This window comes from Leucoraja erinacea, chromosome 16 (assembly GCF_028641065.1).
Source record: "Leucoraja erinacea ecotype New England chromosome 16, Leri_hhj_1, whole genome shotgun sequence".
NCBI classification, from domain to species: domain Eukaryota; kingdom Metazoa; phylum Chordata; class Chondrichthyes; order Rajiformes; family Rajidae; genus Leucoraja; species Leucoraja erinaceus.
Genome location: NC_073392.1, coordinates 9,453,967 through 9,475,581, shown reverse-complemented (window position 1 = coordinate 9,475,581; position 21,615 = coordinate 9,453,967). Strand labels below are relative to the sequence as shown.

At 45.1% G+C, this 21,615-nt stretch overlaps 1 protein-coding gene across 1 annotated transcript in view; it reads left to right on the top strand.

Moving 5' to 3' along the window:
- The first annotated feature begins 602 nt into the window (after window positions 1-602).
- The window catches only part of LOC129704514 (FERM domain-containing protein 4B-like), a 265,972-nt gene continuing 244,959 nt past the window's right edge, over window positions 603-21,615 (top strand). The window contains exon 1 of the mRNA XM_055647657.1: window positions 603-1,725. The gene's annotated coding sequence lies outside the window, so the exon portion shown is untranslated. The remainder of the gene's footprint in view (window positions 1,726-21,615) is intronic.

The following is a 21,615-nucleotide window of genomic DNA, read 5'->3' as shown; positions in this document are numbered from 1 at the left end:
TGCGGCAAGCGCGACCAAACTGGAAGCGGGGGCCGCGCGGAGGTCCAGTGATCCCTGTACAGGGCCTGTCCCCACCAGCATACGACCTGCATGCGGCGAGCACGACCAAACCAGAAGCAGGGGCCGCGCGGAGATCGAGTGAGTGACATGAAGTTCGAGCGAAGTCCGCGGGAAGTTCGCGCGTGACGTACAGCGTCAAGACGCTGCGTACGGCATCGAGACGCTGCGTACGCCCGTCGAGGCGGTGCGTACGGCCTCAATGTGGCTGTGGGCCGGCAGGCTGTTGCCGCGTGGAAGTTTTGAACATGGTCAGTTTTTCGGAGCCCCGCGCGATGTCGGGACCAGCTCCGCACAACTCCATACGGCTCTGGCGATCGAAGTGGGACCGGCCCCGCGAGGCCGTATGGCTCAAGCGGCCACGTTAGGTCGCGCTTGCCGCATGGAGTCGCATGCTCGTGGTACAGGCCCTTTAGGGGCGGCACGTTGGTTCAGCGGTGGTTGATGCCTTACAGCGCCAGAGACCCGGGTTCAATCCCGACCACGGGTGCTGTCTGAACGGCGTTTGTGCGTTCTCCCTGTGACCGCGTGGGTTTTCTCCGGTTTCCTCCCACACTCCAAAGACGTACAGGTTTGTAGATTAATCGCTTTCGGTTAAAAATTGTAAATTGTCCCTAGTGTGTGTGTCGCATAGTATTAGTGTGCGGGCCGAAGGGACTGTTTCCGCGCTGTAACTCCAAACTAAACTAAAATTAATTTAAGTTTGCAATAGAATATTTTTGATAAGAACATGTAAGATATGATGCATTATTAAATCGTGTCATTCCAGGTTATTCCTGATGCAAGTCATAACGAACATTATAGACGCTGCCTGTCGCGCTGAGTTACTCCAGCATTTTGTGTCTATCGTCGGGTAAACCAGCATCTGCAGTTCCTTCCTACACACAAGAAGCAGCCTATCGGTTCATTTTTACGAGGAACAAAGCTTCAATCCCATAATTGGTGGCCAACTTCCCTTCCTATTAATTCAAGGCACAGTCCTTCTCGGCTTATCCGTCCGTCCATCAATACGACCGAGTGATCATAAATAAACAAACTTAATATTGAACATCACTTGCTGAATTCCCCCTCAACAAAGACCAAGGCAAATGCACATTGATCCATCAGCTGGTCAGATTCGAGGGCTGCATACGGCGAGGGCGTTGCTGCTAGTGCTACCAATGCAATCTACGAGTGTTGTATTCCGTTTACATGGAGTTGATGTACATTTCAGCTCGGTGATACGAGGGAGTTCTCGCTACCACTAGGGACCTCCCTTGACTCATTGTATTCCATCGGAGCGGCGCTTCAGCTCTGGAGAAGGCAGTAATGTCACACCGGGCGCTAAGCAGCTGTAGGCTGGGCTCGCTTTCGTGTTTGTGAAAATAAAAAGCGGGGAGAGAAGAGAGAGAAAAAAAAAATAAAGCAGAGTCTCCGAGGCGTACGAGTGTAAACAGCCTGGATGTGCAGTGGTTCGCTTCCTGGCTCAAAGACAGCCGCGACAATTAAGCCGGGGGGGCTTCCTCGTGTGCCGAGAAGAACGAGAGAAAGGAAAAGTCCAGCGTTTGCAAGAGGGGGGCTTGTGTGTTTCACGTCTGCATCCTCTCTGATCTGGGAGAGAAACGATACAGCCCAACCAAAAAAACCCCCAACAACTGCACACAGTGAAGGCGGCATCCCCGGCTAAAGGTAAGCGTTTTCTCTCTCAATGCATTTTTCGAAGGGCGTTTCTTTCTGGTGAATGCACGATAGTTGGCAGTGTGAATGATTGCCACACGGAAAGCCACGGACAATTAATTGCCCACCGCTCGCACCTCTGCAGCTGGAACGCAGACTGAGATACTAAACTGTCTAGTCAGCAGTAACCTCAGAGCTGGAGACAATGGATAACACTTCTGGTTTAAAGTTCTGTTGGCATGTGGGTCTTTATCTAGAAAACAACAGGGCTCTCTATCTCTATCTCACGCTACATGGGGCCAGCCTTTGAACCATGTATGTTTAAATCTGTGTCGCACAGTCAGCTTTTATCACTGTCTTTGTCTTGCTTCGTTTATTTTGGCATGTATAGTGCAGGAATATGCCTAATTATTTTAATAGATTAAAAAAACTATATTTTCTCTTAAGATGTGGGTTCATTTTAAGGCTCGAGACGGGATGAAGGATTTGCTAGTGGTTAATGTGACCCAGGGGCTAACTGTGTAGTCTCTTCAGTCATAATACTGGGATTGATATGATGCAGCTAAACTTGGGGTGGTGTTAGCTTAGTAACTGCGCTTGGAACATGAACAGAGCCAGCTGGGAAACCAAAATGAGTGTTAATTTATTCATTTAGATTTAATCATTAAATATTTAAGGACATTTTAATCCCCTCTTTGTTAGAATGGGAGGCTATTGTTTGTTTATTAACTGGTCTCATAAGGTCATAAGTGATAGGAGCAGAATTAGGCCATTCGGCCCATCAAATCTAGTCTGCCATTCAATCATGGCTGATCTATATCTCCCAACCCCTGCCTACTCTCCATAGCCCCTGACACCTGTACTAATCAATATTACGTGAAAGAGTGGGAAGTGCTTTTTTTTCTTTGAAAAATGTAATCAATGTGTGCTGTCAAAATTCAAGTCCAGGTAATTGTCTCGTACACAAATAGCAAAAGCTGTGATTATTCTGATGGGGCTCCAAGGAATGTAGGCGCAAGATGCTGGAGTAACTCAGCGGGTCAGGCAGCGTTGCTGGAGAAATGGAGTGGGTGATGTTTCGAGTCAAGACCCTTCTAAAGGAAGAGAGGCACAAAAAGTTGGAGTAACTCAGCGGGTCAGACAGCATATCTGGAGAAAAGGAATAGGTGGAGTTTGGGGTCGCGACCTTCTTTCTCCAGAGATGTTGCCTGACCCGCTGTGTTACTCCAGCTTTTTGTGTCCATCTTCAGTTTAATCCAGCATCTGCAGTTCCTTCCTACACCTTCCTAAAGGAACTACTTGTATTAATTGTCCATCTCAGTGAAGCATCATGCACTTGCAATTCCATTTTCTTACAAGCACCTGTGAGATTAATTGCATTACCTCCCAATTCATTTAACGGGACCTGGTTTCTTGCACTGGTTACTGAGGCATTCTCAAATGCTGTTCATGGTCCAGTTCATGTAGCAATGGACTAATTCTGGAGAAGTTGGAAGGTTCACCTTGTCTTAATGCTGCTTCAGACATCCTCTGTGTTATTTAGATCACATCAATGAAAGATAAAGTATTGTTTATAGGAAGGAACTGCAGGTGCTGGTTTACACCAAATATAGACACAAAATGCTGGAGTAACTCTGAGGGACAGGCAGCATCTCTGGAGAGAAGGAATGGGTGACCTTTTGGGGTCAGGTCTGAAGAAGGGTCTCGACCCGAAACGTCGCCCATTCCTTCTCTCCAGAGACACTGCCTGTCCTGCTGAGTTACTCCAGCTTTTTGTGTCTATAAGGATAAAGTCTTGTTGAGTCTTATGTCTGTACTCGATCACACCAAGCAAACAGCTAACAATGGCCTGTTTCCTTTATCATCATTACTTTCTGTCCATATCCTTCATTCATTTGTTCTACAAGTCCTAACATTACCGTCTATAATCTCTAGTTACCCTTTCCCCTGACTCAGTCTGAAGAAGGGTCTCACCTATTCCTTTTCTCCAGGGATGCCCTGTGAACCGCTGAGTTACTCCAGCTTTCTGTGTCTATCTTCGGTTTAATCCAGCAACTACAGTTCCTTCGTACACATCTAAGATAAAATATTGTTCGTATCTGTACTTCCGCCCAGACTCTTCTCGAAAGCCGAGGGGAACTTGTAGTTTTGAGAGCACCAGAGAGTGGTGCAGGATCATAGGAGCTTTGTGTTAACATTGCGAGGCATTCAGCACTCACGTGACTAAAATAAACCACCTTTCCAACAGTGCTGTCGGGCTATTCCAGCAGATTCCCGACCCTCCACGTAAATCACAGGCTTCTTTCCAGATAGATGCATAACTCGTCTGAGATTGATGGTATTCAGATGTGTATAAGCCACCAGTTTCAATAGTGCTGCAAAATATCCTAGCATCATAGAGTTTCATCCCCTTTTAAAAAATAATTCAGCTATATAAGGTAACCCGAAGCATCTGTTATTCTTATGTTGGTTTGCATTCAATAAATAAAATAAGATGTAATTAGGAATTCGTTCGTTCCGTTAAATTTTTTAAGTGTGCAACTGTTCTAAAGAGCTCCACGCAGCCAAGCAAGGAGGCTGGGGGTTTGTTTATATGCTTCTTTTTTAAATCTTCCACTCCGCTGCGTGGATGATGATAAAATAATAATTCTGTGGGAGACTAGGGTAAGGCGGAAAAACATGGGATTTTTAACAAAAGCCTGGAAATTATTGACGTTGGGGCTGGCATTCAAAAGATGCATTTGTGACAGATTTACTCAGCCTATGTATCAGTCGTCCATTGTGTTTAGCAGCTCCACTGACACACACTAGCGGTCCCAGGCATTCGAACCAAGTATTTGTCTTCCACAAGCAGTCACGATCATTTGGGTGACCAGCATGTTTCTTGCCGTTGAATCCTGCCTTTTATTTCACAGCGTCTGGAATCTGTACAGGGGCTAGAAAGAGAGTAATAAAAGTTCTTCACTGGTGGTGAACCACAGTTAATGTGTATTGAAAGCAGATTTATTGGGAACATTGGAATGTAGCAGAGAATGGGAGCATCAGCGGTAAGCATTGCAGTGCCAGGGAATGAATTCAGACGCTCTTCCACACTGTTGGGTTCTTGATGTCTCTCTAGCTGAGGTTTGACCTGAAAATCAACTTGGATCAGCATTGAACATTTTCTTCGTAGGAAGTCACAACTCTCGCCTCTTGGGTATCGCAGCTATTGTGTCCTATTATCTCCGTTACTTCAATAATCCTTTTAGATGTCAGCTGGGATGCACGGTGGCACAGCGGTGGAGTTGCTGCCTTGCAGCGAATGCAGCGACGGAGACCCGGGTTCGATCCCGACTACGGGTGCTGTCTGTACGGAGTTTGTACGTTCTACCCGTGACTTGCGTGGGCTTTCTCCGAGATCTTCAGTTTCCTTCCACACTCCAAAGACGTACAGGTTTGTAGGTTAATTGGCTTGGTGTAAATGTAAAAATTGTCCCTAGTGGGTATCGGATAGTGTTGGTGTGCGGGGATCGCTGGTCGGTGCGGACCCGGTGGGCCGAAGGGCCTGTTTCCGCGCTGCATCTCTAAACTAAACTAAATAAACTAAACTAAATCAGAGGCAAATTAAATAGGAAATATGGAAAAAAGGATCCAATTTGAATAAAAATAGTACCATCTGGACCTTCTGTAAATTTTGATATACATTGAAGAAAATGAAATTGTACTTTTAATCTCACAATGCGAGTAACTGTGTAATCTTCATGTTTACATGAGGAAGAAGTTCGGCCTTTTGATCCTGCCTTCAGCAGAAAAAATGTGTGGGAAGGAACTGCAGTATAATATAGATAAATGTGAGGTTATCCACTTTGGCAGCAAAAACAAGGGGGCAGATTATTATCTCAATGGGATTAGGTTAGGTAAGGGGGAGGTGCAGCGAGACCTGGGTGGCCTTGTACACCAGTCACTGAAAGTTGGCGTGCAGGTACAGCAGACAGTGAAGAAAGCTAATGGAAAGTTGGCCTTCATAACAAGAGGCTCTCAGTATAGGAGTAAAGAGGTTCTTCTGCAGTTATATAGGGCTCTGGCAAGACCACATCTGGAGTATTGTGTACAGTTTTGGTCTCCTGGTTTGAGGAAGGACATCCTTGTGATTGAGGCAGTGCAGCGTAGGTTCACGAGATTGATCCCCGGGATGGCGGGACTGTCATATGAGGAAAGATTGAAAAGACTGGGCTTGTATTCACTGGAGTTTAGAAGGATGAGGGGGGATCTTATAGAAACATATAATATTATAAAAGGACTGGACAGGCTAGATGCAGGAAAAATTTTCCCATTTTGGGCGAGTCCAGAACCAGGGGCTACAGTCTTAGAATAAAGGGAAGGCCATTTAAGACTCGGGTGAGAAAAAACGTCTTCACCCAGAAAGTTGTGAATTTGTGGAATTCCCTGCCACAGAGGGCAGTGGAGGCCAAATCACTGGATGAATTTAAGAGAGAGTTAGATAGAGCTCTAGGGGCTAGTGGAATCAAAGGATACGGGGAGAAGGAAGGCACGGGTTATTGATTGGGGACGATCAGCCATGATTACAATGAATGGCGGTGCTGGCTCGAAGGGCCAAATGGCCTCCTCCTGCACCTATTTTCTATGTTTCTCTAGATGCTGGTTTACACTGAAGATAGACCCAAAATGCTGGAGTAATTCAGCGGGACAGGCAGCATCTCCAGATAAAAGGAATGGTGATGTTTCAGGTTGAGACCCTTCTTCAGACTGAGTGTCAGTGGAGAGAGGGACATAGAGATATGGAAGGGTAAGGTTGTGAAAACGGATATCAAAGGGGAAAATGTTCAAGGGAATGTAGACAGTTGCATTGTTAGCTGAAGGTGGCAACGAGGCATCCAATCAGTAATATTGAATCAGGAGGACAGTGAAACTAGTCGGAGAACTAGGATGGGGGAGGGACAGAGAACGAGGGAAAGCAAGGGTTACTTGATGCTAGAGAGATCAATATTCTTCCACTGGGTTGTAAGCTGGCCAAGCGAAATGAGGTAATGTTTGTGGAGGATGTCTAATGGACAGTTGGTTAGGAGAAGCCCCATGTGTGGGAGGGAACCGCAGATGCTGGTATACACCGAAGGTAGACACGAAATGCGGGAGTACTTTCTCCATATTGCTCTTCTGCATGTGACTACCCTGATTAGTTGACTGATTCAGTAGCAATGGGATCAGTGGCTCAATGTGGAGAAAACAGTCAATGTTTAATGTTTCATCAGTCACTGATAGTAAGCATGCAGGTACAGCAGGCAGTGAAGAAAGGGAATGAACATGTTAGCCTTCATAACAAGAGGAGTTGAGTATTAGAGCAAAGAGGTCCTTCTGCAGTTGTACAGGGCCCCAGTGAGACCACACCTGGAGTATTGTGTGTGGTTTTGGTCTCCAAATTTGAGGAAGGACATTCTTGCTATTGAGGGAGTGCACACAAGGTTAATTCCCGGGGTGGCGGGACTGTCATATGCTGAGAGAATGGAGTGGCTGCGCTTGTGTACACTGGAATTTAGAAGGATGAAAGGGGATCTTATTGAAACATATAAGATTATTAAGTGCTTGGACACGCTGGAGGCAGGAAACATGTTCCCGATGTTGGGGGAGTCCAGAACCAGGGGCCTCAGTTTAAGAATAAGAAGTAAGCCATTTAGAACGGAGATGAGGAATCACTTTTTCACACAGAGAGTTGTGAGTCTGTGGAATTCTCTGCCTCAGAGGGCAGTGGAGGCCGGTTCTCTGGATACTTTCAAGAGAGAGCTAGATAGGGCTCTTGAAGATAGCAGAGACAAGGGATATGGGGAGAAGGCAGGAACGGGGTACTGATTGTGGATGATCAGCCATGATCACATTGAATGGCAGTGCTGGCTCAAAGGGCCTAATGGCCTACTCCTGCACCTATTGTCTAAAACACATAACTGTCTGAGAAACATAATTGTTTAGGAAAGAACTGCAGACGTTGGTTTAAACCAAAGATAGTCACAAAAAGCTGGAGTAACTCAGCGGGACAGGCAGTATCTCTGGAGAAGAAGAGTCTCGACCCGTAACGTCTCCTGGTCCTTCTCTCTAGAGATGCTGCCTGGCCCACTGAGTAACTCCAGCATGTTGTGTCCATCTTGAAAAGCATAGTTGACAAACTGTGAGCACCGAAACTCCTCATCATCGACATTAGACAAGTAATAGACCTTGTGCGCAGACCTGAACTGAACACTTCCTGGTGTGAACTGCTGCAGAGAGTAGTTTGTAATTTATTTTCCAAGGCGCTGCAAAAATGTCTTGAGGCCGGGGAGATTCCACCTGTTCTGAAATAGTGATTTGCATCGTCCCTCCTGGCTCTGTTGCCAGGACCACTAATTGGCAGTGGATCTGGATATGAAACCTGTTTTGTGTCTTTTATTCCCTTGCAATACAATTGTTCAGTAAATTAGTTGACAAGCTCAGTGAAACTTTGCTCCTACACACATCTAACTTGTCATTAAGACCGTACCTTCATCTCAGTTTGAACTTCAAACATAGAGGCCGAGTTACGTTCAAAGCTGACAAAATAGCGGTAATACTTCCTCTTGTAAAGTGCTTTATTATGGAACTACCTTCCTTTCTGGGTGGAAATCAATTTAAATTTATTTTACATAATGCCACAAAGACATTTCTGTGCTGTGACAACCATCATTTTATGATTTTGCAAAACCCATTCCATGTCAGAGGAGGTAGTTGAGGCAGGTACTATAACTGCATTAAAAAGGCATTTGGACAATCACATCAATAGGAAATGTTTAGAGGGCTATGGGCCAAATGTGGGATTGGTGGTGATTGGGGCATATTGGTTAGCATGGACAAGTTGGGCCGCAGGGTCTGTTTCCGTGCAGTATGACTCGAAATGTGAGAAAAGCTGGTCAGGCCAGCCTTTGGCAGCAATATGATCAACTAAGTCACAATCTAGAAGATGTCTAAGTGCCTTAATATGTAGTGAAGTGATTCAAATCTGTAAGAAGGAATTGCAGATGCTGGTTTACACTGGAGATAGACCCAAAACACAGGATGGACAGGCAGCAAATCTGTTCAATGTACCTCATGTTTCGTGTTACAATTTAGGGCCTTGTCCGATGCTTGATAATCGGGTGGATGCATCTTCCTTCCAACCACTTGATGGATTAATAAGATTTGTTCAAGTTCATTGATTACATATAAATCACTTTTCTTGTGTTTATTGGCATCTGACTGAGGCAAGAGACTCCCACCATTGATGGCCATTGATGAGTAAAATCTATTGGCAGCAAGAAGCACTCATCCATTATGTGGGTCTTGCTGATAGCTGTCAGGATTGCTGACGTATAATACACATTGTGAGGGTTTGGAATAACCAAGTTTAAAAAAAAAAAATAAAATAAAAAAAAAAAAAGTAAAACGTCTTGTGAAATATAACATCAATATGTACGAAACATTATACAAGTGACCACGGGACAAAGATGATTAAGGTGGTGCACACATTTTTGCGCTATTGTGTACTGTATTGGCGTAGTTCCTTGAGCTCACAAACAGACATCCAAACAAGATGAGAGTTTTAGTAATACATAGATCTTTATTCAAGAACTTGGGCTTTGACACAAGAAAGTAGCAAATCTGTTTGTGAATTTGTATGTTGCAAAATTGTGGTACCAGTTATTAATAAAAAAACGCCATTAGAAGACTTGGGCGCCACAGCACAATCAGTTTGCTGGTGTAATCTAAGCCGTAGAACATGCTTGATTGCTCATCTCATTGATTGGAAATTATATTGGAGTTCTCGTACTTGGCCCACGTTTGCTTCCACAAAAATCAATCCATGCAGTAGTCCGACAAAAAAACCAGCACAGAAATGCACGTCCGATCCTTGGAAAGGAATATCTTTAGGACCTGTTCCACTTGCCGATTTTTTTTTTCGGCGACTGCCAGCATCTTTGACTGACGTACCAGGTCACCTAAAAAGTCGCGGCGTGACGCTGCGGTAATGACGTATATTAGATATAGATATGCCATTTATTGTCACTATACATGTACAGTGAAACTGAAAGCTGCTCGTACTCAGTGCATACATACAATTTAGCACAAAAAACAAGAAACAGAAAAAACAAAAAACAGAAGGGAGATGGGGGGGGGGGGAACAGGTGCACAAATTCTGCGGCGCTACATACATATATACATATATACAGATGGAAGTCCGTGTTGGGCGGTGTAGTCAGTGCATGTGTGAATTTGAATTTATAATGGATATAATTCTCGGAAAGCAACTATTCCTGAGTCTGTTTGTCCTGGAATTGATGCACCTATAGCGCCTTCCAGAGGGCAGCAGGTCGAACAGTCCAAACGCAGGATGGGAGCCGTCTTTGATGATCTTTTTTGCCCTGCTAAGGCAGCGGGAGGTGTAGATGTCCATCAGGGAGGGGAGAGGGCAGCCAATGATCCTCTGCGCTGTCCTGGTTACCCTCTGAAGCCTCGTACGGTGTCTCCTCAAGTGTCACAACAATGTTCAAAATCTTTCGCCGACCCTGATACGTCAGTCAATGACGCCGGCAGTCGCTGAAAAAAATCACCAAGTGGGACAGGCCCTTTAGTGTTTACCTAGCAGCGACATTTAATTGGTGTCTTTGCACCAAGAGTGCGTTTCGCATTACAAAGAAGAGTCAAATTAACCTCCCTCTTGCTAACCGTTTTGCAAATAATTAAAGCATGTGCAGCAACGGCAGTGGAGGCACGAGGATCTGGAGGAAACTCACCAGATCCTTCCCACGGCACTGTAGCACAATGGTAGAGTTGCTGCCTCACAGCGCCAGGGACCCGGGTTCGATTTTGACGACAGGTGCTGTCTGGGGTTTGTGGGTTCTCCACGTGACTGCTCCTGTTTCCCACCATACTCCAAAGACATAAAGGTTTGTAGGTTAAGTGTTTAAGAAGGAACTGCAGATGCTGGAAAATCGAAGGTATACAAAAATGCTGGAGAAACTCAGCGGGTACAGCAGCATCTATGGAGCGAAGGAAATAGGCAACGTTTCGGCCCGAAACGTTGCCTATTTCCTTCGCTCCATAGATGCTGCTGCACCCTCTGAGTTTCTCCAAGGTTTGTAGGTTAATTGGCTTCAGTAAAATTGTGAATTGTCCCTAGTGTGCAGTATAGTGTCAGTGTGTGGGGATCGCTGGTCGGTGCGGACTCGTTGGGCCGAAGGGCCTGTTTCTGTGCTCTATCTTTAATCTAAACTACAACTAGCACCCAAAGACATCATGCGTTGGTGATTCCCGACTGCTGTGTTACTACATTCAGTGTGTGACTGTGGTGCTTTGGAAAAAACTGGTGCAGTGATTGGGAAAGGGAAGCAGTTAAATAAAAATTTCAACTTGTCCCCGCTACAAGTAATTTTTTTTTCCCCAGCCCAGAAGTTAGAGTTGGACATCCAGTCGTGTTTTTAGACAAGATAACATGTATTTTTATTTTTTTTTGGTTTCCTTGTCGTAATGAGAGCTTTTCCCAGAATTGTAGTCTATTTGTGAACCTTCTTATTTCTGAGCTGACCAAACCGAACCTCGTGGAATTTTCAACTCTTCAACTTCAGATGGTAGTTATTTCTGGTTACATGTGGTGACTGCAATGCAAAACAATAAGAGGCAGAGTGTCAACTGAGCCTTTGTGACTGAACTAACTTGGAGAAACATTGCAAACATGGTGGCGCAGCGATAGAGTTGCTGACTTACACTGCCAGAGACCATGGTTCAACCCTGACTACGGGTGCTGTCTGTATGGCGTTTGTGCGGTTCTACCCGTGGCCCGCGTGGGTTTTCTCCAGGGCGCTCCGGATTCCTCCCACACTCCAGACATAGAGGTTCGTGGGCTAATTGGCTTGGTAAAATTGTAAATTGTCCCTAGTGTGTGTAGCATAGTGTTAGTGTGCGGGGATCGCTGGTCAACGTGGACTTGGCGGGCAGCAGAGCCTGTGTCCACGCTGTATCTCTAATCTAAACTAAACAGCAATATGCACTTCTTATGGGAAACATTTCCAAGGCACTTCACATGAATGTAAACAATAATTGAGACCTAACCACAGAAGAAAAAAACAGAAAACTTTATTTATACAGCAATTTCCACCAAAGCATTTTCTGGACAATGAAATGATTTAAAAGTATTGTCCGTGTCTTTGTCAGAAAATATCTAAGTCTGGTGGTGAACCGTGTAAATTCTACAGATTTCACTGCTACAATGTGCACTTGTTCGTAAGTGATAGGAGCAGAATTAGGCCATTCGGCCTATCATGTCTACTCCACCATTCAATCATGGCTGTTCTATCTTTCCCTCCTAACCCCATTCTCCTGCCTTCTCCCCATAATCAACAATCTATCTATCTCTGCCTTAAAAATATCCACTGACTTGGCCTCCATGGACTTCTGTTGCAAAGAATTCCACAGATTCACCACCCTCTGACTAAAGAAATTCCTCCTCTTCGTCCTAAAAGAACGTCTTTTAATTCTGTGGCTGGGACGTCTAGTCCTACACTCTCCCACTAGTGGAAACATCCTCACCAATCCACTCTATCCAGGCCTTTCTTGTGGTTTTATCCAGAGAGAGTCAAGAGTGTTTTATTGTCATCTGTTCCGAAATGGGACAGTGAAATTCTTAATTGCTACAGGTTTGGTTGTCAAATAAGATTGGCCAGGACCAAGGATAACTCTGAAGATAGTCACCAAATGCTGGATTAACTCAGTGGGTCAGGCAGCATCTCTGGAGAAAAGGAATCGGTGACGTTTTGGGTCGAGACTTGGGGGGGTGGGAAACCAGAGGTATGAAAAGGCACAGAACAAATCAGAGCCGGCACCAATGGCCAAGGAAAGGTGGAGCCCACAATGGTCCATTGTTGGACCAAGGATAGATCGCAGTGGCTTCCAGAGGCAATGGCATCAGGTGAGGAAGCAAACACAGTGTAGGAGATGTGCAGATGAATAAAAAGAAAGGGCAAAACCACTTGGCTAGAACATGAAGGTTGTCCTTAGGGTGCTAGATGAGATAGACATGACTGCTCAAAATCCACTGAGATTTGGGGAGTTGTATGTCACTTTAGTTGGATTAGAGATACAGCGTGGAAACGGGTCCTTCAGTTCACACTGAGCCCATGACGACCAGCGATCCCTGCACATCAACACTATCCGACATGCACGAAGGCCAATTTACAATTTTGCCGAAGCCAATTAACCTACAAATCTGTACGTCTTTGGAGCGAGGGAGGAAACCGGAGAATCTGGAGGAAAGAACTCGCAGGTCACGGGGAGAATGAACAAACTCTGTACAGACGGCACCCGTGGTCGGTGTCGAACCCGGCACTCTGGCGCTGTCAGGCAGCAACTCTACCGCTGCGCCCTGATGACTGGTCACTAATGACTAGGCGGAGAGCAGACACAAACCCTGCAGGTTCTAATATGCCATCAATATTTGGGGGATGAACACTTCCAAGTTGAAGTTTTTTGGAAAAGGGTCGGGAGGTTGCGGACACAATGTGCTTCGTGATAACGAGCCTTTCTTTACCACAGACGCCTTTGGAGGGCAAGTCATTTGGGTATTTTTAATGCAGAGATTAATAGGTTCTTGATTAGTAAGGTTACGGGGAGAGGGCAGGAGAATAGAGTTTAAATGGAAAAATAGATCAGCCATGATCGAATGGTGGAGGAGATTCGATGGGCTGAATGGCCTAGTTCTGCTCCTGATCTTTTGAGTTGGGGTGAAGATGGCAGTTCTGAAAGAGTTAATATTGTTGGCATCCATTCTTAGACGGTTCACAATATCTGTAGGGTGAGAAATGTTGCCGATGTTTAATGGAATCCGGGTTGGGGTCGGGGAGGGTGGACTGTGATGAGAGTTTGCATGAGTAAAGTCGGTTTTCTTATCCATTTCCCCCGCCCTCAACACCAAAAGCAGAATTTAGCCACGTGGCGTATTTAAGTTCAACTTCTATTTACTTGGAAGTGAAACAAACACTCTGTCTGTGGTACTGTAGAGACATCCTATTTATTTTTGAGAAAGCCTGTTGTTTAAATGGGATTGTGCTGCAGTCTTCAAACATGAGACGCATTACCATAAGATGGATGGCAATTTATTGTGGTGTGGACACTTTCATTTATATGAAGAATGAATGCCAAAACATCGCAGGGTGAAGCTTCCTTCTGATCCTACTGGAAAACCAAAGATTAACAGAGTCGAAGTCCAAGAGTGCGCCGCGTTTCCGCACAGAGTGCGGTTAAGGGCCTGTCCCACTTGGGTGTCATTTACGCGACATCATTTACGTGTCACGACGCACGTGATGCGCGCGTGGTGGCGTAGGATTTTAGGATTCACAAAATCTTCGCACGCCACCTGCGTGACACGTAAATAACGCCCAAGTGGGACAGGCCCTTTAGTTTAGCTTAGTCTATTATCGCCATTGTACCGAGGTACAGTGAAAAGCTTTTGTTTGCCTGCTACCCAGTCAAAGAAAAGACTACACATGATTGCAATCAAGCTGTCCACAGTGTACAGATAAAGGATAAAGGCTACAACATTTAGCGTAAGGTAAAGTCCGATTAAAGATACCTCGAGTGTCATCGATGGGGTAGATGAGAGGTCAGGACCATAATCTGGCTGATGAGGACATTGTTCAGTTGCGTAACTACAGAAAAACTGACTAATAGCAGAAAAACTTTTCACATAATATTATTAGTCAGCAGAGGTTGAGTAGGCTGGGACTCTATTCCTTGGAGCGCAGGAGGATGAGGGGTGATCTTAGAGAGGTGTATAAGATCATGAGAGGAATAGATCGTGTAGATGCACAGAGTCTCTTGCCCAGAGTAGGTGAATCTAGGACCAGATGACATAGGTTTAAAGTGAAGGGGAAAAGATTTATTAGGAATCTAAGGGGTAACGTTTTCACACAAAGGGTGGTAGATGTATGGAACAAGCTGCCAGAGGAGGTAGTTGAGGCTGGTACTCTCCCAACATTTAAGAAGCAGGTACATGGATGGGACATGTTTCGACGGATATGGACCAAATGCTGGCAGGTGGGACTTGTATAGTCGGGACGTTGGCTGGTGTGGGCAAGTTGGGCCGAAAGGCCTGTTTCCACACAGTGTCACTATGACTCTATTAAAAAAAATGTATCATTAACATAATACGTTAAATTAATTTTAACATAATTGTGTTGAACTTTTATTGTAATTAAAAACTTTTAGGAGAACTTTTTAACGTTTTGATCTGCACTCTTCACATAGAGCCTGCAGCTGACAATTTGACTAAATACAATGGGTCTGTGGAGGGAGGAGCAGATGGTTTGTGCCTGTAGGCCAAAGTCAACTATGACACAGGATTTAAGTCCTGCCCGAACTGTTTAGTTTTAGTTCATAGATACAGCACAGAAACGAGCCCTTTGGCCTACCGAGTCGACAGTCGATCGCCCCTCCACACTAATTGAGAGATTGAATGCTTTATGTGACAAGTCATTATGAAATTCTTTGCTTGTGTACCCAAGGTATGCAAATAGTCGCCCATAAAGGGCGCTTACAAAGTGACAAACTCTGCACCCCCCCAGGATCCCCCTCTGTTTTTTGGTTTTTAGTTTAGAGATACAGCGCGGAAACAGGCCCTTCGGCCCACCGGGTCCGCGCCGTCCAGCGATCCCCACAAATTAACACTATCCTATGTCCACTAGGGATGATTTTTACATTTTCAAAGCCAATTAACCTACAAACCTGTACATCTTTGGAGTGTGGGAGGAAACCGAAAAACATGGAAAAAACCCACACAGGTCACGGGGAGAACGCACAAACTCCATACAGACAGCACCCATAGTCAGGATTGAACCCGGGTCTCCAGCGCTGCATTCGTTGTAAGGCAGCAACTCTACCACCGTGACCACCACCGTCACCGTGTTCTTCCACCCCCTCACGGTGGGTTGTCCAGTGTTCTTCCCCCTCCATCATAGTGGTCACCCCCACACCGGATTCCCTATTCCGTTTTGTTATCCAACTTTCTCATCCACTCTCTGCGCACGAGGGGCATTTTTATTTTTACATGGGAGCCAGGGACCTGCTGCCAGAGGTGGTGGTGGAGGCGAATACGAAAGTGGCACCGAGCTTTTAGATCGGAACTTTGATATACAGAGACTGAGCTAACCATGGCATGTGAAGGAGACTAACTTGGCATCATGTTTGGCACAGATATTGTGGGCTTGACCCTGTGCTGCAGTGCTCTATGTACTAAACAGGCCAGTAATTACTTTCAAATGTCAGTAACTAACAGTCACTGTTCTGCTTTGTCTCTCTTCAATAAGTCATTTGTTCTTATTGAATTTAGAGTTGGAATTTAACATTACAATAGGGTTCAATGGATGAAGTAAAACGGCAGAATAACGCTTTGAGCTTTCACAAACTTTGCATTTTCTGCCGGGCACGTTTTGTCTGCATCTCTTTCCTCTTGTAATGAAGGGGTGGAGTTGGATTCATGGGTGGTTGTCTAGGAGAGGAGGATGCTCCTCAAACTGCGGAGCATCCTGGACAATACAGCTCACCCGCTCCATGATACACTGGTCAACCTGAGGAGCACCTTCAGCAACAGACTGCAGGATGTGAGACCAAGCGGAGGCTTGGCGATCGTTTCGCCGAACACCTCCGCTCGGTCCGCAATAACCAACCTGACCTCCCGGTGGCTCAGCACTTCAACTCCCCCTCCCATTCCCCATCCCACCTCTCTGTCCTGGGTCTCCTCCATGGCCAGAGTGAGCAACACTGGAAATTGGAGGAACAGCACCTCATATTCCGCTTGGGCAGTCTGCATCCTGCTGGCATGAACATTGAATTCTCCCAATTTTGTTAGCCCTTGCTGTCTCCTCCCCTTCCCCAGCCCTCGGGCTGTCTCCTCCCATCCCTCAGCCCTCGGGCTCCTCCTCCTTTTTCCTTTCTTCTCCCCGCCACCCCCCATCAGTCTGAAGAAGGGTTTTGGCCCGAAACGTTGCCTATTTCCTTCGCTCCATAGATGCTGCCGCACCCGCTGCGTTTCTCTGGCATTTTTGTGTACCTTCGATTTTCCAGCATCTGCAGTTCCTTCTTAAACACCACGGGAGATCCTTCTTCCGTGCGGCTATCTGTGTGGTGGTGGTAACTGTACAACACCTCCCCAATCTTTGCACATCCCCAATCCTTTCCACTCGTCACTATAATTTAATGTGTTGTGTACCTTGTTGTGTTTTATGACTGTTGCCAGACCAATTTCCCTCTTGGGATTAATAATTTTTTATTGTAACGTATGAAGACTTTGAGCTTTCACAAATCGATTGCTCGCACTTGGGTCCTACCTGATACCAAAGTTCATTCATTACATCTGTTAATTATTTGTATAATCATATCATTGATTCTTGCTGCTTAATAAAGTAATCGTGGACAAATTGTTAAACTGGGCAGGCTTCTTTTGTTTTGCCTCGGGTAATTTAATTTTACAGTGTCCAACCATTTTGAACATAAATGGTCAGCATAAAGCAATGGAGCTTGGACACCAAGTCCATGATATGGTCTAATTGTACGCGATGAATGGAGTTTTCAAACAAAGCAATGCATGTTTAGTTTATCATTATCACAATGAAAAACTTTTATCTGCGTGCTATCCAGTCAAACAAAGTCTATACATGATTACAATTAAGTTTTCCACAGTTTATAGTTAAGGGACAAAGGGTATAATATTTAGTTCAAGATAAAGTCTGATTAAAGATAGTACAAAGGTCTCTAATGATAGTAGGTCAGACTGCATCAGCTAATGAGAGGACCATCCATTTGCCAGATAGCAGCTGTGAAGAAACTGTCCCTGAATCTGGAGGTGTGCATTTTCACACTTCTGTACCTCTTGCCTGATGAGAGACCAGTGAGTCTGGCCCTTGATTAAGCTGCTGGCCATGCCGAGGCAGCGTGGATGGAGTCAATGGAAGGGAGGTTGCTTTTTGTGATGGTCTGGTGATGCGTCCACAACTCTGCAAATTCTTGCGGTCTTGGATGGAGCTGTTCCCAAACCAGGCTGTGATGCATCTGATAAAATGCTTTTAAAGAGGTTGTGTTTCTATTGAGTGATCAGGAAACCGATGCTAACGATGAGACAATAAATACTTGTGGGAGGAGAGATTTTCACATATGTGAGCAAGAATTTTTTATGTCCCCTGACAAAAGAGCTACTTAATTTGGAACGAGTGAATGGAGGAAAAAAACAGAGTTCATGGAACCTTTATGGAATGAGAGGTTCACTTTGACTGAGTTACAAGTCCCAAACAGAATAATAACATTCCCAAACAGAATAATAACATTCTTACTTGCAGCAGCACAAAAGAATATGTAAAGATAGTATATGTACAGTGCCCTCTATAAATGTTTGGGACAAAGACCCATCATTTATTCATTTGCCTCTGTACTCCAGAATTTCAGATTTGTAATAGAAAAAAATCACATGTGGATAAAGTGCACATTGTCATATTTTAATACGGACCATTTTTATACATTTTAATTTATACATGTAGAAATTACAGCAGTGTTTATACATAGTCCCCCCCGTTTCAGGGCACCATAATGTTTGGGACACAGCAATGTCATGTAAATGAAAGTAGTCATGTTTAGTATTTTGTTGCATATCCTCTGCATGCAATGACTGCTTGAAGTCTGCGATTCATGGACATCACCAGTTGCTGGGTGTCTTCTCTGGTGATGCTCTGCCAGGCCTGTATTGCAGCCATCTTTAGCTTATGCTTGTTTTGGGGGCTAGTCCCTGTCAGTTTTCTCTTCAGCATATAAAAGGCGTGCTCAATTGGGTTTCAGATCGGGTGATTGCCTTGGCCACTCAAGAATTGACCATTTTTTAGCTTTGAAAAACTTTAGCTTTTTGAGGCAGCGACTCCAGTAAATTCTTTCGATGGTGGGGAGGTTAGTGCCAGTGATAGACTGGGCAGTGTTCACAACTTTGTACATGCAGTCTTCTTCATTCCTGGGCCTTCAAGTTGCCGGACCAGGCCGCGAGACATCGACGCAGTTTGTGTTTCTCTCAATAATTTGAAATGGCCACAACATCTAAAAATCATCGATGTATGTGTCGCCGTGCCGAATGTTTTTGATATGGTTCTTTCTGTCGTTATTGATGCATATGGTAAATTCATGGCCCTGCATTGTCATTGCAAGGCAGACACCCCGAGGATATTTTGATTGTTGGGGTGGAGCATGAGAAACAATAATGGATTTAAACACTGGATTACCAGGTGAAATCCGAAACTTTGGGAATGCAAATGTTTAGAAGTACATTATAAAATCTACTCTGCCACAGATGGTGGCCGATCTGTAAGAAGCATTTGACAGAATCTTCTCAGAGTTCACGTGATAAATCACGTTCGTTACAAAATGCTGCCCCTTTTATTCCAGAGATGCATTCAAGAGGGAGTTAGATATGGCTCTTGGGGCTAACGGAATCAAGGGATAAGAGGAGAAAGCAGGAACAGGGCACTGTTTTTGGATGATCAGCCACGATCATATTGAATGGCAGTGCTGGCTTGAAGGGCCGAATGGCCTCCTACTGCACCTATTTTCCATGTTTCTATGTGCTTTCATGAATCTTGCAAGTGCTATTATGGTGGCTGAATAAATGAGGGCTAGAAATAAAACGTCCAGATAAGAATTGAAACCCCGATGATTTTAAACATTTGAAAGAGAATGCATTAATTCTGGACTGAATTATTCACACATTACTTGGTGTCAAAAGTTAAGGACATCTGTTCATTGGGTTGATACCAGCCCCTGATATATGACCATCTGTCTTCATTTTTGCACATTTTGTTTTTATTCCAGATATATTCTCAACTATCTGCAAGGAAAATGTAAATGGCAGGTGTTTTTGCATCACTCTGGGTGGGGGATGGAGGCGAGGGGGAGATGTCTGAAGATAAATTAGTTTAGTGTAGAGGTACAACGTGGAAACAGGCCCTTCGGCCCATCAAGTCTGCTCCTAACACGATCATTCATGCACTCGTTCTAAACTACACACGAGGGACAATGTACAGAGAATCGCGCTCGGAGTAAGCGGGGATCGCTGATCAGTGCAGACTCAGTGGGCTGAAGGGCCTGTTTCTGCACTATCTCTTTAACTGTATCAGAAAACCAACGCAGTCACAGTGAGAACGTATAAACTCCGTACCGACAGCACCCGTAGTCGGGATTGAACCCGTGTCTCCGGCGCTGTAAGGCAGCAAGTCTATTGCAGTGCTACAGTGCCGCCCACATTCATTATTTGTCACGGGTTTGGGAAGTAAAAACCAGCTCATGAGCTACTTGTATTGTATCAATACATGTCCAGAATTGGTGTCAGACTGTTGTGACAGGCTCCAGCGTTTGTGAATACTCTATGCGGGGGCATCGAGCCATGCTTGGTTTCATTCGTGCTTCAGCGTCCAAGACATTTCTAAGAATGTAGTGAGTGAGAGATTGTGGGCACACAGCCTGCTTGTTCAGCCTTTTCAATTGGTGAAGAGCAGCATCGGCTCCAAGTTCTCCAGCATCCTCAAACATCTTTATTAACAGGTTTGTAGGAAGGAACTGCAGGTTCTAGTTTACACCGGAGATAGACACAACATGCCCGAGTTACTCAGCGGGACAGGCAGCATCCCTGGAGAAAAGGAATAGGTCAAGACCCTTCTTAACAAGTTGGTGACGCTGCAGGAAGAGAGATGTCAGCTTGGCCATTGCTTTCCTGCCATTAGGAAGATCATATTGGGTGGTATGGAGAACTGAAGGTCTTTGTCAACAAATCTTTCAAGGCAATAGAATAGATAAGCAGATGCTCAAAGCATGTGGGATGTACAACTTATGAAGGTGCAGGATAAAAGAACAAGGAAGGCAATCGACTTCTGTACAGCGCTCCTCGTGTGTAGGATCAAACTGGTATATGGGGGAATCATTGGTCGGCGCGGACCTGGTGGGCTGAAGGGCCTGTTTCCACCCTGTATCTCAAAACTAAACTATATCCATTACAAGGAAGTTATACACAAGTTCTAAATAAGTGAACAAGTGATACGGTGGCTCAGTGGTAGAGTTGCTGCCTTACAGCGCCAGAGACCCGGGTTCGATCCTGACTATGGTAGCTATCTGTACGGAGTTTGTTCACTCTCCCTGTGACCGTGTGGGTTTTCTCCGGGCGCTCCGGTTTCCTCCCACACTTCAAAGACGTACAGGTTTATAGATTAATCGGCTTCTGTAAACTGCCCCTGGTGTGTGGCATAGGATAGTACGGGGGTTCATTGGTCAGCATGGGCCCGGTGGGCTGAAGGGCCTGTTTCCACATTGTATCTCTAAACTAAACTAAATCCATTTAGTAGAGGAATCAAAAATCAGCAAGAATAAACTTAATAAAATTGGGAACAGGATGAATGACTTTAAATAAATATTTTTCCGTCCAGATGGTTGCAAGAGTCTCCAACACAGCATCAAAGTAGAAAGACTTGCTACACTAAAGAGGGCGGCATAGTGGTGCAGTGTAGAGCTGTGACCTCACAGCAGCTCAGTTCAATCCTGACCTTGGATGATGTCTGTGCAGAGTTTGTATATGCTCCCTGTGACCACGTGGGTTTCCTCCGGGTGCTCCGGTTTCCTCCCACATCCCAGAGACGTGTGGGTTTGTAGGTTAATTGGCTTCTGTAAGTTGTCCATAGTGTGTGGGACGTGGGGGTAAGTGCGGGTGTCAGAGGTTACGGGGAGAAGGCAGGAGAAGGGGGTTAGGAGGGAGAGATAGATCAGCCGTGATTGAATGGTGGAGTAGACTTGATGGGACGAATGGCCTAATTGTTATGATCTTATGATGTGATATTATGAGAACATGGAACTGGTGTA